A 19420-nucleotide genomic window follows, 5' to 3' on the forward strand; every position below is an offset into this window, starting at 1 on the left:
AAGAATATGTTGAGGCATCTGGAATAGATGAATTGCCGATGAAAGATTGTTGTGCACCACAATATGAAGTAATGTCAAAACAACCTACAGTGAACACTGAACAAAAAGGAAAGAACCTCCAAATGATATAATACATAGTCAACAGCGAATTCAAGCCGCAAAAGATTTTGAAATTCGAAAATCAAAGAAACCTCTAGACATTTGTGATTGCTGGTAAACAACATGTCTTTCAATGATCTGATCGACCAAGATTTGTTGTAGGAGGGCCAAGATAACTCCAAAAGTAGAACAAGCAAACAAACCATCATTCCTGTTGAAATTTACAATATCAAAGTACAAGTTTTTAGATATTTGATCACAAGCCAGTGATATATCATATTCATTTTTTATTACATTTTGGACAAAACTTGATTAGAAATGATGTCAGCAAATATTGTCGAAGTCATAGGGGCCACAGGTAAAACCAGTAAGCCAACTAACAGTCAAATCTTACCGGAATTCGGAATTGGTCAAGAGTTTGAACATGATTCTCTGGTCGTTCCTGATTTGAACGCCAGAATAGTTTTGAGGATCAATTGGTCTGATGAAGAAAAAGTAATTATTTACCGTAGCAGAGAAACGGTGAAAATTAATAGCATCTCAGATATTTTAGAAGCAGCATTTGAAAAACTGAAATTGCACAGGACATTACATTTGAGTCACTGCAATTAAGAAATGACTCTAAGAGTGACAGTTTGTCTAGTATTTTCGAAATTTACCATGTTAAATTTTGGTTCATAACGATCAGAAGGAGAATGATTTTACATGACCTAACACCAGAACAAAAATCTGGATTTTTCAACATTGGAAAGCAACCATGATGTATTTTCAGACAAACTTGGGCTAGTTAAAGACTTTCAATACCATATTGGAGCACTGAAACACGAACCATTTTTCGTGAGATATTATTCAGTTCCTCTGGCTAAGAAACAAGCTGCGCAGGCAGAAACAGATAAAATGGTTGAATGGGGAGTAATTGAAAGAAGCAACAGTAAATACAAAGCCCTCTCATTATTGTAAATAGCAAAGATGGCGCCATGCGAATGGTGATTGATGCACAAAATTTCAAATAAGATCATCAAAAGGAAAGTCGACTCGCCCGAAAATTTAGATGAGGTGTTGTAGAAATTCTGTAATGTACAGTTCCTGACCAGCCTTGATCTGACTGATGGATACTGGCAAATTCTGTTAAACGCAAAATCCCGCAAACATCCTGCATTTTTATTTGCTAGCAAGTGTATCAGTATAAAATTGTGTCTTTTTGTCTTAATACATCCATTTCAGTCCTTATTAGAGCTTTGGATTCAGTATTAGGATAGAAACTAAATGCTAGGTCAACAATATATCTAGACAACTCGTCGGCTGGCACAGAAAAATGCCAAGATCACTGTGAACTGTTAAACAAAGTCTTCCCTGCTCTTCAAGCAGGAGATGACATTAAAAGTGAAAAAATGTGAGTTCGTTAAAAGAGAGTTTAAATTCCTAGGGCATACCATTATGACATCGGGGATTGGCAAGGACCCGGAAAAGTTAACTACTGTTGAAAAATGCCCTCCATCCAAGAATAAAAAGAAACTTAAAGCATTTCTCGGCCTGTGTGGGTTATATAGCAAATTTTCAAAAGGGCAAGCTATTAATAGTCCTCATTTAAACAACTTGCTTAAGACAAATAGTGCCTTCATTTGAACCACTGAATGTCAAACTGATTTCAAAAAATTAAAAAGTGAACTGTTGAGAAATAGTGTTTTGCGTCACCTCATATTAACAGAATGAGTGTACTGACAGCAGTGCATATGGAATCGGGGTCGAAATTTTCCAAGCAACCAATAGTTCATAAGAAGCAGGTCACAAGACTAAAGCATCTGCAAGTAGGACTTTGACTAAATATGAAAGAACTGACACCATATCGGAGAAAGGAGCATTGGCTATTATACAGGGTGGTCCATTGATCGTGACCGGGCCAAATATCTCACGAAATACGCGTCAAACGAAAAAACTACAAAGAACGAAACTTGTCTAGCTTGAACGGGGAAGCCAGATGGCGCTATGGTTGGCCCGCTAGATGACGCTGCCATAGGTCAAACGGATATCAACTGCGTTTTTTAAAATAGGAACCCCCATTTTTTATTACATATTCGTGTAGTGCGTAAAGAAATATGAATGTTTTAGTTGGACCACTTTTTTTACTTTGTGATAGATGGCGCTGTAATAGCCACAAACATATGGCTCACAAGTTTAGACGAACAGTTGGTAACAGGTAGGTTCTTTAAATTAAAATACAGAACGTAGGTACTTTTGAACATTTTATTTCGGTTGTTCCAATGTGAGACATGTACCTTTGTGAACTTATTATTTCTGAGAACGAATACTGTTACAGCGTGATTACCTGTATATACCACATTAATGCAATAAATGCTCAAAATGACGTCCGTCAACCTCAATGCATTTGGCAATACGTGTAACGACATTCCTGTCAGCAGCGAATAGTTCACCTTCCGTAATGTTCGCACATGCATTGACAATGCGCTGACGCATGTTGTCAGGCGTTGTCGGTGGATCACGATAGCAAATATCCTTCAACTTACCCCACAGAAAGAAATCCGGGGAAGTCAGATCCGGTGAACGTGCGAGCCATGGTATTGGTGCTTCGACGACCAATCCACCTGTCATGAAATATGCTATTCAATACCGTTTCAACCGCACGCGAGCTATGTGCCGGACATCCATAATGTTGGAAGTACATCGCCATTCTGTCGTGGAGTGAAACATCTTGTAGTAACATCGGTAGAACTTTACGTAGGAAATCAGCATACATTGCGCCATTTAGATTGTCATCGATAAAATGGGGGGCAATTATCCTTCCTCCCATAATGCCGCACCATACATTAACCCGCCAAGGTCGCTGATGTTCCACTTGTCGCAGCCATCGTGGATTTTCCGTTGCCCAATAGTGCATATTATGCCGGTTTACGTTACCGCTGTTAGTGAATGACGCTTCGTCGCTAAATAGAACGAGTGCAAAAATCTGTCATCGTCCCGTAGTTTCTCTTGTGCCCAATGGCAGAACTGTACACGACGTTCAAAGTCGTCGCCATGCAATTCCTGGTGCATAGAAATATGGTACGGTTGCAATCGATGTTGATGTAGCATTCTCAACACCGACGTTTTTGAGATTCCCGATTCTCGCGCAATTTGTCTGCTACTGATGTGCGGATTAGCCGCGACAGCGACTATAACACCTACTTGGGCACCATCATTTGTTGCAGGTCGTGTTTGGCGTTTCACATGTGGCTGAACACTTCCTGTTTCCTTAAATAACGTAACTATCCGGCGAACGTTCCTGACACTTAGATGATGTCGTCCAGGATACCGAGCAGCATACATACATAGCGCCATCTGGTTTTCCCCTTCAAGTTAGACGAGTTTCGTTCTTTGTAGTTTTTTCGTTTGATGCTTATTTCGTGAGATATTTGGCCCGGTCACTATTAATGGACTACCCTGTATATGGAATCAAAAATTCCAAAATTATTTATAGGGCCATAAAACAGCTGTTCATAGGGACCAAAGGCACTAACGTTTCTAAAAGATTCCCACCAGCTAAGTGGGAGTTTAACTTACTAGGAGTCGAAACGCCGATTATTTTAGAGGGAACAATCTAGAACAATCCGACCATGATATTTTTTATGTCAACTGAGGAACAGATTTAGGTTACCAGGAGATCTAAATTGTTTGCTTAAAGTGTGTAATGAAGACAGTACTTTCTAACTGCGGATTATTAAAGAAGTAACTGGGAAAAAGGAAACTGAACTCTTTTGTGAAAACATAGACATTTCCAAAAAAAAAAAAAGGTGCAGTTTGGAAATCATTAGAAGTTAATTTCGATAATGCGAATCATCCTCAACTAGCTGAGTGTTATAAAATCTTTACAGGCGTTTGCATAAATTGAAAGATCTGGATAGGGAGGATTGGAAGGCATGCTGACAGTTCGAGATTGAGGTGATAGACCACTTTCACCTTGCATTAGGACTCTGGGAACCCAAGAAGTACCCTGAAAAACTTTCGATCATCATAGTGATGATCAATAAGATGACAAGGAAGTGACTGATAGTATGAAATTGTGTGACATTTTCTAAAGGGCTTAAGTAGCAAACAAAACTAACAAAGGTCCTATGCAAAACAATATACTGGGAGGTACACTTGATTTACTTTCCATGTATTTATATGGTCTCCTCCTGAGGACTTCAGGAAACTGTACGTGTATTTTAGTGGCACTTCACTGAAGGCCAAAGAAACTGGCACACCTGCCTAATATCGTGCAGGGCCCCCGCGGTCACACCGAAGAGCCGCAACACGACGTGGCAGGGACTCGACTAATGTCTGAAATAGTGCTGAATGAAATTGACACCATGACTCCTAAAGTTAAAATCTTCTCGGTTGTTAGGCGGCATCACATTTCCTTCTAAAATAATCGACGTTTCGAACCCTCTAGTGAGATCTTCTTCAGGATGTTTCGGTGTCCACTATTGCTAGAACACCATGAATCCTGCGGGGCTGTCCACAAATCCGTAAGAGTACGAGAGGGTGGAGTTGTCTTCTGAACATTGCAAGTCATCCCAGATACGCTCAACAATGACCACTCTGGGAATTTTGGTGGCCAGCGGAAGTGTTTAAACTCAGAAGAGTGTTCCTGGAGCCACTCTGTAGCTATTCTGGACGTGTGGGGTGTCGCATTGTCCTACTGGAATTGCCAAAGTCCGCCGGAATGCACAATGGATATGAATGAATACAGCAAATCAGACAGGATGCTTACGTAGTGTCACCTGTAAGATCGTATCTAGACGTATCAGGGGTTCTATATCACTGCAACTGTGCTCGCCCCACACCATTACAGAGCCTCCACCAGCTGGAACAGTCCCCTGCTGACATGCAGGATCCATGGGTTGATGAGATTGTCTCTATACCCATACACTTCCCTCCACTCCGTACGATTTGAAACGAGGCTCGTCCGAGCAAGAAGTTTCCATTTCTCAACAGTCCAATGTCGGTGTTGACGGGCCCAGGCGAGGCGTAAGGCTTTGTGTCGTGCAGTTTTCAAAAGTACACGAGAGGGCCTTAGGCTCCGAAAGCCCATATCGATGATGTTTCGTTGAATGGTTCCCAAGCTGACAGTTGTTGATGGCCCAGCACTGAAATCTGCAACAATTTGCGGAAGGGTGACTTCTGTCACGTTGAACGATTCTCTTCAGTCGTCGTTGGTCCCGTTCTTGCAGGTTCTTTTTCCGACCTCAGCGATGTCGAAAATCTGATGATTTACCGGATTCCTGATATTCACAGTACACTCGTGAAATGGTCGTACGGGAAAATCCCCACTTCATCGCTACCTCGGAGATGCTGTGTCCCATCGCTGGTACTCCGACTATGACACCACGTTCAAACTCACTTAAATATTGATAACATGCCATTGTAATAGCATTAACCGTTCTAACAACTGCGCCAGACAGTTGTTGTTCTGTATAAGCACTGCCGACCGCAGCGCCGTATTCTGCCTGTTTACATTTCTCTTTATTTGAATGCGCATGCCTATACCAGTTTCTTTGGCGCTTCAGAGTATAAGTACTTGCTAAATTTATAAAACTCCTCCCTATCAGGAAGGCAACAGCTAAATCTGTATTTAATAGAATGGTTCAAGGGCAATGATGAAATTTAACTCACACGCACAGAATGGTTCAATATGTTTACTGCTGTGGGAAAACTAAAGTCAATATTGTCCCATAATGGACCCTAATTCATTTCAAAAATATGGAGCAGTACACTGCTCAAGTAACATATATTTCAGCCTAACATCTAGCCAGTAATCCGGTTGCATGCCACATGTGTGAATTAGATAGATTGTGTATAACTTATTACCACCACAATCATAGGAAATGTAGATTGTTTGTGTCAGATTTTGAAAATGTCATGAGCGCTATATGTCATGAATCCGCGGAATTTGCACCAAAGGGAATAATGCTAAATTATGAAAGCAAAATAGAAGAAGCTTTAAAATTTCTACCTTATGTAGACCTTGGGTTGAGTAGGAGAAAGGAATTAGTGAGGAAAGAATAAATCAAAAAGCGGAAGCCAGGTCAAAAAGGCATGATAAGAATCTAAAAGTAATCAAGATTAATATCGGAGATTGCGTTCTCATCAAAACAATGAAAAATCTAGTGAGTTAAGCAATCAAATTTTCAAATGTAAGTATATTTACAATAGCCTTTTAAAGTGCAAGGAGCTCCTCACACTGATGCATACTGTCTAGTGTATACAAAACCAAAGGAACCATTAGGCGTTAATAATACAAAGGACTTGAAACCTTGTCCACAGAACAGAATAAAAAGAAGCATTGTCCTAAACCATTATCAAAATAATGTGTACAATATTACAGAATGCTTATTTTCACAATATTTGTTATTGTAACCAAATATTATAATTCTTGTGAGGACTTGTTGTCAAGATTTTACTAATATGTATCTGTAAGTTTCCGATTCTTAATTATTTAACTGTGTAGTATTGAAATGGACGTTCCATTAAATGGGATGTTGACTGCATTGCATAGTGAGCTGCAGGTAAGTATGTGGTCATCTAAATAAAAATAAAAAGATGCTTAATGCATTGCCAACATTTGAAATGGGCAGCATTCTGTTCTGCTAAGCGGAGCTAGCAGGAAATGCGTTTCTTATGAACTGCCGAAAGTCTCGATAGACAGCTAGATGTTTTCTAAATCCAAAAGGGTTGGTAAATAAAAGTGGTTGGAGTCGGCTGCCTGAAATGATGAATGGCTATCAAAAGGTTTGGTGCTTATTGTAATTTGCTTATTGTAAATGCAATGACACAGTTCAACAAAAATTGTCTTTGACATCAAGCGACTTTGAAGGAGAAAGGGGTGATGCAAGATACGTATGACCATTATGGCCAATCTATTACTGAAGTAGGTCATTGTTAAGGAATACTCTTTCATGCAGGAACAAGTGTGGTGGTGCTTCAAAAAGGAAATTTGTATCGTTTTCTCACAACCGTGCAAAGCAGATGAGTCTTGTAACCACCTTTTCCGCAAAAAAAGCTGGTTTTGTATTCTTTCCTCGGGAAACGACGTTGAACACATGATGCTTTGGAGAGTCTCTCTCGAGCTTAGTATGTGGCTGTTATTTTACCCATATCCTTATACTATGTTTAATATCTATGCAGGCATGACGACGTCACAGAGTAGTCTCTGGTTCCCGTCAGCACGAATGTGCGGCTGATGGTGGGTCGACTATAAGCTGGGAGCTGAAACCCAGAAGACGAAATGAATCCCAAAGTGAGTGTCAATCTACAGGGAGCAGAGAGTAAAAACACCATGTAGAAAATGAGCATGGAGGAAAACACAATATGTGTAACCTTTGCAAGTGACTGACAACTGAACATGTGAAAACAGAGTACTGTTTGAGGCAAAGAGCTGGTCCGCAGGCGTTGAAATCATAATTAGTGCTGTCAGGCCAGGCCTCTTTCCGCCGTTTGGTAAACACCTGTGTCAGTGGCTCTGCCCACGTCATGCCCTGTACATGACCTCCACAACAACATTCCATACTATTCCGCTGCAATAATCGTGCCTGTCCACTGGCAGCGCTACTACATCCTTCTCCCCCTGAAATGGGCAGAAATGGCCGAAAATGATCCAGTTTGTGCCATGACCTCTGTCACAAAATGGGGAGGGCGCGAGATTCCCTGGCAGTGGATCGACCGCCATAGGAGACAATGCTGATGCAGCTTCCTCCGGCATAGGGATGGAAGACTGTGGACGTTGGGGTAACAGATGGTCTATTGGCATGGGTGGAGGTGAGAACCTTCCACTGGAGGAAAAGAGGATACCAGTTCAAATTACATGGGCTCTGCAGTGGCAGTCAAAGAAGGTAGCTATTGTCGCGCTCTCCTGTGGTCCAAGGCAGGATAGTGTAGGGCACAATGGGGGCGGCAAAGCGTGAGCAGGCTGCCGCGATTGGGAACCTACCGCCAGCACAACACCTGACCCTGACCCTGACCCTGTCGCACAGGTGACTTGAAGCTGGTGGCGTCGAAGGTCCAATCGGTCACAGCGCAACTGACTGGAATGACAGATCTGCCACTTCCAATCGATTTCAACTACAAACAAATGCTGACCTTTGTGGCCCACCACTACACCTGGCCATTCGTGCTGCCACCCAGAAGACTGGGCCAAAACTCAACAGTGCATTGTCTCAAGATGAGGCGACATGGACTTTTTCATTTGAGTTTTGAATGCACACAAGAAGCTCTCCATCTCCGAGTTAGACGATGGGTGAAACCGGGCGAACTCCCACGGTACAAACTGCCAGCTGTTATAGAATATGTGGACCTGGAGGGCAGTCGACAACAGCAAAAAGTACCTACAACATGCACATAGTTTCCGTCGACATTCGTCGACATTGAGCGTGACAGCCTGATGGTGTACAGCAAATCTGACAGTGCAGTGATAGCAGGTGGCTGGGAAAGAATGCCAATATACACTCAGTATGTGTGTTGGGGGTTCATGTCCAAGACATGGAGGAGACTCTGCTGGTGGCCACTTAGTGCACTGGGTGCAACTGGCTGCAAATCATGGCTCTTGTCTGGACAATCGACACAAGCCGCCTGGATCCTGAGGCCATCCTCAGTTCCTACAAGTGGATGGCTGATTTGATGAAGACAACTAGCATCACACGTAGTGTGTAGCTAAGATGACTATTTGTAACATTGTACCCATGGTCGATCACACAAGGTTTAAACCAGAGGCTCAGACGATTCTGCAAAGTTATTGGATGCGAATTCCTCGACCTCTGTTATCGGGTGATGAGACGTAGGGTTCCCCTTAATAGGTCGTGCGAGCACTAAACGCAGGAAGCGGCAACTAGGGCAGCAGAGTTTGCTTGGTGTGCACATGGTTATATTTGTTTTTTTTTTTTAGGTCCTTGAATTGGAGAGGAATTGCTGCCGAAATCGAGGATAGTTCAGCAACATTATTCTTAAAGAATTCTCATCCCCTCAGATCGGAAATAGGATAAGTTAATATGATATTAGTAAACTGCAGGGGATCCATGGTGAGGCGCCAGAATTGGTATCGTTTTTTGCAGGTTATAATGCCCAGACGGAATTGGGACAAGAAAGTTAGTCGAAATCATAAATGAATAGCAACGAAATCCTAAATTCATATTGGAATATGTATCGTGAGGATAGGTCAGTTGCCAGTGGTGACGGCGTATTTATTGCAGTAGATAATTCGATTATATCTAGCGAGGTTATCACGGATTCCAAATGTGAATTATTCTGGGCAAATTTAAGTCAAAGATGGGTAAAAATTGTAATCGAATGCTTTTACAAACCACGTGAGTCAGAAGCTATAGTGGTAGAGTGCTGAAGAGAGAACTTGCAGAATTTCGTGCGTATGTTTCCTGACACCGCCTTTGTAACAACGGACAACGTCAACTTGCCACGTATAGGTTGGGTGAGACATACTATCGAATATGGTGCCAAAGCCAGGGATTCGTGAGACATTACCCTGAATGTTTCGTCCGAAAATTTCTTCGAGGAGATAATTAGAGGACCAACTCGTGAAGGTAACTTCTTAGACCTCCTAGCAACAAACAGACCAGAACTTCTCGAATTAAATAACGTCGAGGAAGAGATCGGTGATCATAATGCTGTGATAGCAGCTATGACTATGGATATTACAAAGGATGTTAAGAAAGGTAGGAGAATAGCTTTGTTTAGCAGAAGTGACAAGATACAAACTGCAGACTATCTGAGTAGCCAACATATCAAATATTAATGGCTGAAGATTAAGATTTGGAGAACAGAAGGATAACATTCAAAAGCATCATTCCAAACGACTTAGACAATAATGTTCTGAGCAAGGTTTTAAGGGATGGAAGGCTCCATCGTGAGTGAAGAACTGTTTTAGAAAATTTCTACGTAAACAAAGAGAGCTTCATCACAGATTCAAGAGAAGTTAAAGCCTAGCTGGCAAATAAAGGCTGAACGAAGCGAAAATTAGTGCAAGGAGAGCAAAGAAAGAAGTGTTGAATGACTGTGAAAGTAATATTTTGTCAGCTGATCTGACTATAAACCCTAAGAGCATTTGGTCTTACGTAAAATCAGTAAGTGAGTCTAAATCATCCATTCAGTCACTCAGTGACCATGATGGCACCGAAAGAGAAAATAACAGACATAAGGCCAAAAATATTCAGTTCCGTCTTCCGAAATTGTTTCACCGTGGAAGATCGTACTAGACCCCTACTTTCAATCATCCTACGAACTTTTAAATGGCAGACATTGAAATAACTGATCGCGGAACAGAAAAACAACTACAATCACTTGAACGGCACAGAGAGTATGCGAAAGAACTTGTTCCCCTTCTGGAGGCAATTTATCGTAACGAAAGGTACCTAGCTACTGAAAAAATTGTACAAGCTCATTCTCGCTTTCAGGCAGGATGCTACGACAGATGCACATACTTGTAGCCTATACCGTTGACATCAGTCTGTTGTTTAACCACGGGACATGTTTTATGTTTATAAATTATGACGTTTTTGGAATACGAAGAACCGCTCTATACCAACGTGGATTCTACTAACAGGGATCTTGCGAAACTCGGCTCCTGCTCTTCCTTCATGAGATCCACAGCACTGTAGACGTCGGAGCTCAAGTTGATACCAAGTTCTTCGACTTCAGAAAGGCATTTGACCCTTTCTCGCACTGCGGTTTAGTGAAAAAAAATACTAGGTTACCGAGCATCGGAGCAGATTTGCGACTGGATTCATGAGTTCCTTGCAGATAGAACTCAACACGTTGCTCTTAACGAAGTCAAATCGACAGATGTAAAGGTAATTTCAGGACCCCAGTGGATTGTGACTGGACCGTTACTGTTTATAATGTATATAAAAGATATAGTAGAACGCGTCGAAGTTCTTTAAGGTTGTTCGCAGGTAATGCTGTCTACAAGAAGGTAGCAATTCCAGAAGTTAGTAACGATTTGCAGAAGGACCTACAGGGAATTGATGAATGGTGCAAGCTCTGTCAGTTGACCCCGAGAGTAAATAAATGTAGCATATTGGGCATACATGGGAAAAGAAACCCAATACTGTACAACTGCACTACTGATGACAAATAGCTGGAAGCAGTAACTACCGTCAAATTTCTCGCGTATCTATACGGAGCGACCTTAAGTGTTTAACCCCTCGTTACATATCTGGTATTTTTTGAAACTAAAATTTATTCGACTTGGCCATGAACAATTCCCATATTTCATACAGAATCACGAATTTCGTTTTAAAGCAGAGAAAAAGAAAAGAACAATAAGAGCCAATGGAACAGAGTATTAGATGCAAAGAAGCAAGGGGCTTTATTCAAATAGTTTCTAACGAACGTCCCTTTGGTTTCACAACTACTGTATAAACCCAACGCACGTATTTTTAACGTCTTCAGCGTCTGGGAGTCTTTAGCTTTTGAGATATTAGTGTCCGAGCTTTTAGCGTTCGTGTCCTGAATATTCGCGTCTCTTTAGCTCACGCGCCATAGCGTAAGATAGTTAAGTTCATTGGAAGCTGGGATAATTAAAAGTAAATTTCGGTTCCCTTAATTTATTGTCAAAAATACGAAAACTGACAGAACTGAGATAATGCTAACATCCAGCGAACATCTCAATCGATAAAAGATTTATATCATTGATTCCAGTTTCAAACTTCAGTTGTTACCAAAGCTACTATTTAAACATCGTGTCGCAACTTGACTTTCGATTATAAAACCTGTTTGGATATTTATAATCGGGCTTAAGTGTGACCATTCATAGTAGTGAATCATATCAAAGGAACTGTGTTAATAAAAACTGAATTAAGGAAGAACTATAGTATCCTACGATTTCGAACAGAGTTTCGCGAGAACTGGACCGTGTATTGGGTTCTCTCTGCACAATAATAATAATAATAATAATAATAATAATAATAATAATAATAATACACTCCTGGAAATTGAAATAAGAACACCGTGAATTCATTGTCCCAGGAAGGGGAAACTTTATTGACACATTCCTGGGGTCAGATACATCACATGATCACACTGACAGAACCACAGGCACATAGACACAGGCAACAGAGCATGCACAATGTCGGCACTAGTACAGTGTATATCCACCTTTCGCAGCAATGCAGGCTGCTATTCTCCCATGGAGACGATCGTAGAGATGCTGGATGTAGTCCTGTGGAACGGCTTGCCATGCCATTTCCACCTGGCGCCTCAGTTGGACCAGCGTTCGTGCTGGACGTGCAGACCGCGTGAGACGACGCTTCATCCAGTCCCAAACATGCTCAATGGGGGACAGATCCGGAGATCTTGCTGGCCAGGGTAGTTGACTTACACCTTCTAGAGCACGTTGGGTGGCACGGGATACATGCGGACGTGCATTGTCCTGTTGGAACAGCAAGTTCCCTTGCCGGTCTAGGAATGGTAGAACGATGGGTTCGATGACGGTTTGGATGTACCGTGCACTATTCAGTGTCCCCTCGACGATCATCAGTGGTGTACGGCCAGTGTAGGAGATCGCTCCCCACACCATGATGCCGGGTGTTGGCCCTGTGTGCCTCGGTCGTATGCAGTCCTGATTGTGGCGCTCACCTGCACGGCGCCAAACACGCATACGACCATCATTGGCACCAAGGCAGAAGCGACTCTCATCGCTGAAGACGACACGTCTCCATTCGTCCCTCCATTCATGCCTGTCGCGACACCACTGGAGGCGGGCTGCACGATGTTGGGGCGTGAGCGGAAGACGGCCTAACGGTGAGCGGGACCGTAGCCCAGCTTCATGGAGACGGTTGCGAATGGTCCTCGCCGATACCCCAGGAGCAACAGTGTCCCTAATTTGCTGGGAAGTGGCGGTGCGGTCCCCTACGGCACTGCGTAGGATCCTACGCTCTTGGCGTGCATCCGTGCGTCGCTGCGGTCCGGTCCCAGGTCGACGGGCACGTGCACCTTCCGCCGACCACTGGCGACAACATCGATGTACTGTGGAGACCTCACGCCCCACGTGTTGAGCAATTCGGCGGTACGTCCACCCGGCCTCCCGCATGCCCACTATACGCCCTCGCTCAAAGTCCGTCAACTGCACATACGGTTCACGTCCACGCTGTCGCGGCATGCTACCATTGTTAAAGACTGCGATGGAGCTCCGTATGCCACGGCAAACTGGCTGACACTGACGGCGGCGCTGCACAAATGCTGCGCAGCTAGCGCCATTCGACGGCCAACACCGCGGTTCCTGGTGTGTCCGCTGTGCCGTGCGTGTGATCATTGCTTGTACAGCCCTCTCGCAGTGTCCGGAGCAAGTATGGTGGGTCTGACACACCGGTGTCAATGTGTTCTTTTTTCCATTTCCAGGAGTGTAGATTATTCGACATTAATATCAAAGGGAATAATTTTCAACTGTTGCGGCCACATGTAGTAAGAGTTGCTTCACACAGTGGAGAATGGTAAAACAGAGGCACGCCGGCGACCGAGGCGTTGCGAAGTAAGCACGCACAGATAGCCTTGCTGAGAGCAGCAGTCTACCAACAGGCTGACGCAAGGACGCACACAGACCGAGCGCCGAGCGAAGCCTGGAGAGTGCTGAGTAAGGGGAAGTGTGGTCAACACGCTAAGTTACGCATGAAATATACTGCGGGAGTAAAAACAAAAAGCTACCACCGAGGGTAAAAAACCTCGTCCTGCCGGATATAAATAGTGGAGCGCAGGCAGCAACAGACAGAAGCCATTAGCAAGCAGTTCGAATCTGAGGACGGACGTGGTCTGTGTCCGAATGTTCAATCTTCGTAGGTGACGATTCCAGCAGTCTGTTCCAGCTCGCAGGAGTCATCCATTCACCGCCAGATGTCAACTTCAGCTGTGGAGAGGTCAGCCCGAGTTCGGTCGGCACCATGGCTGACTAACTACAGCGAGAACTTCCAGCAGGACCGGCCGCAGCGCGGTCTTGGTCACAGGCGCCGCCGGGGACTGAAGCCCGGACTTCACGGCAATCTGACCCCACGGCGCGTGGTCCGGCCATGAAGGGACCTCGCGGACATCACGACAGACGGCTAGAAATGGAAAAAAGAACACTTTGACACCGGTGTGTCAGACCCACCATACTTGCTCCGGACACTGCGAGAGGGCTGTACAAGCAATGATCACACGCACGGCACAGCGGACACACCAGGAACCGCGGTGTTGGCCGTCGAATGGCGCTAGCTGCGCAGCATTTGTGCACCGCCGCCGTCAGTGTCAGCCAGTTTGCCGTGGCATACGGAGCTCCATCGCAGTCTTTAACGCTGGTAGCATGCCGCGACAGCGTGGACGTGAACCGTATGTGCAGTTGACGGACTTTGAGCGAGGACGTATAGTGGGCATGCGGGAGGCCGGGTGGACGTACCGCCGAATTGCTCAACACGTGGGGCGTGAGGTCTCCACAGTACATCGATGTTGTCGCCAGTGGTCGGCGGAAGGTGCACGTGCCCGTCGACCTGGGACCGGACCGCAGCGACACACGGATGCACGCCAAGACCGTAGGATCTTACGCAGTGCCGTAGGGGACCGCACCGCCACTTTCCAGCAAATTAGGGACACTGTTGCTCCTGGGGTATCGGCGAGGACCATTCGCAACCGTCTCCATGAAGCTGGGCTACGGTCCCGCACACCGTTAGGCCGTCTTCCGCTCACGCTCCAACATCGTGCAGCCCGCCTCCAGTGGTGTCGCGACAGGCATGAATGGAGGGACGAATGGAGACGTGTCGTCTTCAGTGATGAGAGTCGCTTCTGCCTTGGTGCCAATGATGGTCGTATGCGTGTTTGGCGCCGTGCAGGTGAGCGCCACAATCAGGACTGCATACGACCGAGGCACACAGGGCCAACACCCGGCATCATGGTGTGGGGAGCGATCTCCTACACTGGCCGTACACCACTGGTGATCGTCGAGGGGACACTGAATAGTGCACGGTACATCCAAACCGTCATCGAACCCATCATTCTACCATTCCTAGACCGGCAAGGGAACTTGCTGTTCCAACAGGACAATGCACGTCCGCATGTATCCCGTGCCACCCAACGTGCTCTAGAAGGTGTAAGTCAACTACCCTGGCCAGCAAGATCTCCGGATCTGTCCCCCATTGAGCATGTTTGGGACTGGATGAAGCGTCGTCTCACGCGGTCTGCACGTCCAGCACGAACGCTGGTCCAACTGAGGCGCCAGGTGGAAATGGCATGGCAAGCCGTTCCACAGGACTACATCCAGCATCTCTACGATCGTCTCCATGGGAGAATAGCAGCCTGCATTGCTGCGAAAGGTGGATATACACTGTACTAGTGCCGACATTGTGCATGCTCTGTTGCCTGTGTCTATGTGCCTGTGGTTCTGTCAGTGTGATCATGTGATGTATCTGACCCCAGGAATGTGTCAATAAAGTTTCCCCTTCCTGAGACAATGAATTCACGGTGTTCTTATTTCAATTTCCAGGAGTGTAGTTCTCAGTTTTTCGTAAAAGACAGCGCCGCCGCCCCACGAGAGCCATGCGCTGAACACGATGGTCGTCCCCCTCGATAGTGCTAAGTGCCCGTTCGGAGCCCGTCCTCTTGACCACCGCTGTCAGCAATCAGGTACAGTGGCTACATCCCTGCCTCGTCTTTCTGCGACATCACTGAAGGAACATCCAGCTTCTCGCCGCCCTGTTCCACGATCTCGTTCAAACTCAGTGAGGTGTTGATAATGGTGTCTTTGTCGCCTCAACGGTATTCTCGAATAACATCAGCTCACCACGTCCATTCTCAAAGACAACGAACGCTCACTACCGCTACAGCGTTTATTTAAAGCAATCCTGATGTACATACATTACTGGGTCGAAAATGCAATAGACATCATCTTTCTGATGTAGAAACACACTTACCAACTTTCGCTTATGTCGCACAGCTCCTTCCCGGTGTTGTGATTTTTTTCCGTCAGTGGAACAGGGGCCGACATTAACAGTTTGAAGGAATTAAGACTGACATCAACAGTGATAGTACCATTTCGAGGGTAGATGTGAAAAAAAGACAATAAAAATCCGGGAAATTTCGAGTAGGACTCGCGCTCTGAGAGTTCCGTACAAACTTAATTATGTCTGTATGTAGTTCATCTGCATGTTTTGAAAAGTGAGTTTGCGAGTATCAAAATATGAGACATAAATGGCTGCATCTTTTGGATGCGTTGACTTACAAGCTTAAATATTTTACACCGCCAAAGGAACGTGTGCCTTATAAGACAGTAAAATTAGCTCCATAAAAGGAGATTGCCTTCCAGAAATTAGTGGAATTCTGTTGTAATCACTCAAGTGGACCACTGATGTTAATAATCTCAGTTTGCCCAGATTTCTGAGTAGAGCTTCAACTGTGATCAAAAGAAAATCACCAAAATTTCGGACATTTTTTGTTGCTTTCAAATTCCTCCGAAACTAAGCATTTAATAGAAAAATCCAAAGTTACCAAAAATGTAGAGCGTTTAATTTTGTATCGACCAACTGTCAAAACTTTACTATTTTTCCTACAGAAATGCTACGTCAGAAAACGGCAATTTTTCACACTTTTAGAAAAACACTCGTTTCATTGCTATAAAACGTGCAGCATCTAAGAATTGGGCAATTTGCTGCAAAATTTTGTAGGAGAGAAGTTGAAGAGCATCAAATTTTTTTTTTTCAAAAAGTTCAAAGTGACAAAAAATATAGATGGTAAGTAGGGCGTAAATATCACCATTCTTTAATTACGTGTGTATCACATGGTTAACGACCAACATCGACTTCCTCTCTCTCTCTCTCTCTCCTCCCGCACAGGCCATGAAGGCCCAACGGTACCGACCGGCCTCCGCGTCATCCTTAGCCCACAGGCGTCACTGGATGTGGATATGGAGGAGCATGTGGTCAGCACAGAGCTCTCCCGGCCGTATGTCAGTTTCCGAGACCGGAGCCGCCACTTCTCAAACAAGTAGCTCCTCAGTTTTGCCTCACAAGGGCTGAGTGCACCCCACTTGCCAACAGCGCTCTGCAGACCGGATGGTCACCCATCCAAGTACTAGCCCAGCCCGACAGCGCTTAACTGCGGTGATCTGACGGGAACCGGTATTACCACTGGGGCAAGGCCGTTGGCAACATCGATTTCCTACTTTCCGTTAAATGGTTTCTTCCAATGTTCACTGTTGTTTGTTTACTTTTGGTACACTCATTTTCTGCCTACATAGGTATCTGGAAAACACTGAAAGCTGTGTTTTACAAGTTGTTTCATGCCTTTAAAGGCCCAATTGATTTCGAAAAGGCAGAATAGATGGAGGATTTCTGTTGAACAGAGAAGCATGGGAGGCAGACGAACTATTTTCTTCTATAACTGCAAAGTATGTAGATTACATCAAGTGTTGGTGTGGCAGAAATGTCACGATTGTGGGATACCCTGACGTGACAAGTGACAGGAGCACGAATTCTGCCGAGTGGCTGCGCAAAGCCGCCAAACACAACTGCTCCAACTGTCACGTTTAATGAAACAATGCCAGTAACCACGGCAAACGATTTGTTTCTGTCGAACGAACAAAATAAACAGAGCTTCATTTCTGTACTGACTGCACAACTCGAGGGTGATGACATCCATATTAAGCAGGCTGCTGAGGATGCTGCTACTGTATTTGTAGCTACTGCTGTTTACGTTGCTCAGCGCTCTGTGTTGTTGTCGTTGGGGAGGACACCGACCTTCTTGTGATTGGCCGTTTCAGCGTCACTGTCAGCCAACATTTTTCTTCTGAAGCCAGACAAAGACGGACAAGGTGACTTAGTCCCTAAATTTCAAGTTGTCAAGTACCGAAAGATAACATTCTGTTCCTAAATGCCTGCAGTGGCTGCGATAGGACTTCCTCGTTTTTCGGAAAGGAAAACTGAAACTCCTCAAGGCGTTGGAGGCAAAAAACAACCTAGAGAAAGCAACAGGGATATTCAGCAATTCCAGTGCTACTGCTGACGAGACTGGACAGAAGTTCATAGCAACCCTGAACGAAATTTTCAGCCTGCAGCGGAGTATGCTCTGATATGAAAATTCGTGGCGGATTAAAACTGTGTGCCAGACCGAGACTCGTACTCGGGACTTTTGCCTTCGCAGGCACGTGCTGCACCAACTACTTTTTATTTCATTTTGTTCTATATTGTTCGTTGAATTTGTTCGGGGCGGACGTCCGATGGCAGCCTTTCAGGTTGTTCGTTGATCCGCCCACTCAGTTTTTTAGTACAGAGGGTAGCTAACCCTCTGACCGAACATGCTGAGTTTCCGTACCGGCATGGCTGGACAGAAGTTCATAGCAACCCTGAACAAAATTTTCACCCTGCAGCGGAGTGTGCGCTGATATGAAACTTCCTGGCAGATTAAAACTGTGTGCCGAACCGAGACTCGTACTTTGGACGTGCTCAGTTAGTAGAGCACTTGCTCGCGAAAGACAAAGGTCTCGAGTTCGAGTCTCAATCCAGCATACAGTTTTAATCGGCCAGGAAGTTTCACAGCAAACCTACTCTGAAGATGAAACAAAATCATTAAACGTGCTTGAATATTAAATCTTTGAAAAATGTACCATTTCAGTATTTTCTTGCATACTATGAAACATAGAAATACATTGCGCATGTCAGTGGATGGTGGAAGGTTCAAAGTTTGGGCACAGCTACGTTGTTATTTATTTGACACAACTGGCCATTAAAATTGCTACACCAAGAAGAAATGCAGATGATAAACGGGTATCCATTGGACAAATATATTATACTAGAAATGACATGTGATTACATTTTCACGCAGTTTGGGTGCGTAGATCCTGAGAAATCAGTACCCAAAACAACCACCTCTGGCCGTAATAACGGCCTTGATACGCCTGGGCAATGAGTCAAACAGAGCTTGGATGGCGTGTACAGGTACAGCTGCCCATGCAGCTTCGACACGATACCACAGTTCATCAAGAAAAGTGACTGGCGTATTGTAACGAGCCAGTTGCTCGGCCACCATTGACCAGACGTTTTCAATTAGTGAGACATCTAGAGAATGTGCTGGCCAGGCCAGCAGTCGAACATTTTCTGTATCCAGAACGGCCGGTACAGGACCTGCAACATACGGTCGTGCATTATCCTGCTGAAATGTAGGGTTTCACAGGAATCGAATGAAGGGTAGAGCCACGGATCGTAACACATCTGAAAGTGCCGTCAATGCGAACAAGAGGTGACCGAGACATGTAACCAATGGCAAACCATACCATCACGCCGGGTGATACGCCAGTATGGCGATGACCAATACACGCTTCCAATGT

At 44.7% G+C, this 19420-nt stretch overlaps 1 pseudogene; it reads right to left on the reverse strand.

Moving 5' to 3' along the window:
* Positions 1–17126: 17126 nt before the first annotated feature.
* LOC126189149 (5S ribosomal RNA) lies at positions 17127–17244 on the reverse strand (annotated as a pseudogene).
* Between the last annotated feature and the right edge of the window lie 2176 nt (positions 17245–19420).

The sequence above is a fragment of the Schistocerca cancellata genome, chromosome 5 (genome assembly GCF_023864275.1).
Source record: "Schistocerca cancellata isolate TAMUIC-IGC-003103 chromosome 5, iqSchCanc2.1, whole genome shotgun sequence".
NCBI classification, from domain to species: domain Eukaryota; kingdom Metazoa; phylum Arthropoda; class Insecta; order Orthoptera; family Acrididae; genus Schistocerca; species Schistocerca cancellata.